Consider the following 2,983-nt stretch of genomic DNA (forward strand, 5'->3'; position numbering starts at 1 on the left):
TCAGTCCAGGGGCACAGGATCACTGAAAGACTAAGAACTAGTCATAGACTATAGAATTCTTCTCCTGCCCCATCCGTAGGCTTCCTTGATAGCTCAGCTGGTAAAGAATCTGCCCGCAAAGCAGGAAGGAGACCTGGGTTCAATCCCTGAGTTGGGAAGATCTACTATCACATTGTTGCTCAGTAGTCTCTGACTATTCGTGACCCCATGGACTGCAGCACATCAGGCTTCCCTGTTCTCTACTATCCCCCAGAGTTTGCTCAAACTCATGTCCATCCAGTCAGTGATGCCATCCAACCCTTTCATCTTTTGTTGCCCCCTGCTCCTCCTGCTTTTCATCTTTCCCAGCATCAGGGTCTTTTCCAATGAACTGATTCTTTGCATGGCCAAAATATTGGAGTTTCAGCTTCAGCATCAGACCATCCAAAGAATATTCAGGGTTGATTTCCTAAAAGATTGACTGGTTTGATCTGCTTGCAGTCCAAGGGAGTCTCAGGTGTCTTCTTCAACACAGTTTAAAAAGCATCAGTTCATTGGCTCTCTGCCTTCTTTATGGTCCAACTCTCATATCCATACATGACTAGTAGAAAAACCACAGCTTAGACTATATGAACAATTGTCGGCAAACTGATGTATCTTCCTTTTATTTATTTATTTATTTTTTTAATGTTTCCTAGATACTTTAATAAAACTTTGCATTTTGAAATTAACTAGATGCAACCTGGGAGGCAACATACAGATTCCATGAGCCCTCTGCCCAGCCTCCCTACACACTTGCAGCAGAAACAGAGAAGACACTGAGATTTAAGTTACCCCTAAACATACAAAATGCAGGTACAAACCGCTAGGTTCTTGAAGGGCTCGTTCCAGTGCATGATGCTGAGTGACCTTTGCCGATTCAGAAACAGAGCTGCCCGCCCTTTTGTTTACAGGGCCCTGATTGAAACAATTCCAAACAACTGAAGGGTGCACAGGTCGCAGGGGGCTGTGAGCAACCTCATGAGCAGCGGGGACACAGGGCTGCCGTGGGTCCTGGCCCTGCAGAGGCGCTGGTGCTGGCGGGAAGCAGACGCTGTATCTTCCTTTTAATATGCTGTCTAGGATTGTCATATTTTTTCTTCTAAGAAGCAAGCATCTTTTAATTTCATGGCTGCAGTCACTATCTGCAGTGATTTTGGAGCCCAAGAAACTAAAGTCTGTCACTGTTTTCATTCTTTCCCCATCTATTTGCAGTGAAGTGATGAGACTGGATTCCATAATCGCTTTTTTGAATGTTGAGTTTTTAGCCAGCTGTTTAACTCTCCTCTTTTATCTTCATCAAAAGGTTCTTTAGTTCCTCTTCAATTTCTGCCATAAGGGTGGTGTCATCTGCATATCTGAGGTTTTGATATTTCTCCCCACAATCTTGATTCCAGCTAGTGATTCTTCCAGCCCGACATTTTACATGATATACACTGCATATATGTTAAATAAGCAGGGTGACAATACAGAGCTCTGACCTACTCCTTTGCCAACTTTGAACCAGTCATTCATTTCATGCCCAGTTCTAACTGCTACTTCTTGACCTGCATACAGGTTTCACAGCATGCAGTAAGGTGGTCTGGCATTTCCATCTCTTTTAATAATTTTCCACAGTTTGTTGTGATCCACACTGTCAAAGGCTTTAGCATAGTCAATGAAGCAGAATTAGATGCTTTTCTGGAATTCCCTTGCCTTTTAATGGTTCAATAGATGCTGGCAATTTGATCTCTGGTTTCTCTGCCTTTTCTAAATCCAACTTGAACATCTGTAATTTCTTGGTTCATGTACTGTTGAAGCCCAGCTTGAAAGATTTTGAGCAATACTTTCTTAGTGTGTGAAATGAGTGCAAATGTACAGTGGTTGAAACTTCCCTTACCATTGCCTTTATTTGGGATTGGAATGAAAACTGACCTTTTCCAGTCCTGTGGCCATTGCTGTGTTTTTCAAATTTGCTGACCTGTTGAGTGAAGCATTTTAACAGCATCATATTTTAGGATTTGAAATAGCTCAGCTGGAATTCCATCACCTCCACTAGCATTACTAAAGGATTTTTTACAGCAGCTCCATCTCTCAGTGCATCATATCCTGCTATGAAAAAAATTATAAAGCATGCCAAAAGACAAAAAAGTGCAAATTGGAGAGCTAGAGCAAGCATCTTAATGAAACATAGCAGGAGTGCTGGGATTATCAAACCAGGAATCTAAAGCAACTTTGACTAATATTCTAAGGATTCTAATGGAGAAAGTAGACAGCATGTAAGAACAGATAATCAATATAAGCAGAGTCATGGAAATCCTAAGAAAGAACTAAAAATAAATGTGAGAGTTTAAAAAACACTGTAAGTAAAGAACACATCTGATGGGCTTATTGGTAGACTTAATTTGGCTGAGGAAAGAATCTCTGAACAAGAGGATGTATCCACAGGGTCTTCAAAAAGCTTATACATTTGTCCTTAAACATTTGTTCAGATCCACAGAATGTACAGCACCCAAGAGTGAACTCTAAGGACCTTAAGGATAGTTTAGAGTAGGTCCCTCCTTGGTAGAAAAACATTGCATTTTGGAGAGGGATATTGATAATGAGAGAGGATATGCAAATATGGAGGCAGTGGGTATATGGGAAGACTCTATATCTTCTCAATGTTCTTGGAAACATAAAACTACTCCAAAAAGTATCTGCAATTCATAAACACACACAAAATGAAATAGAAATAGGAAATTACGCAAAACAAACCAGGTCAATTTGCTTAATGCTAATTCTTCCCAGGTATGTTCTATGTTGCTAGAAACCTACTTATTAACTTTTTCAAAACATTATTCCTTCATTATAAATGCTACAAATAATCATCATTCCAGTTTGTTGTTATTCAGTTGCTAAGTGGCATCCAACTCTTTGCAACCCCATGCCAGACTCTTCTGTCTTCCCGGAGTTTGCTCAAATTCATGTCCATTAAGTCAGTGAT

Source organism: Muntiacus reevesi, chromosome 14 (genome assembly GCF_963930625.1).
Source record: "Muntiacus reevesi chromosome 14, mMunRee1.1, whole genome shotgun sequence".
Taxonomy (NCBI): Eukaryota; Metazoa; Chordata; class Mammalia; order Artiodactyla; family Cervidae; genus Muntiacus; species Muntiacus reevesi.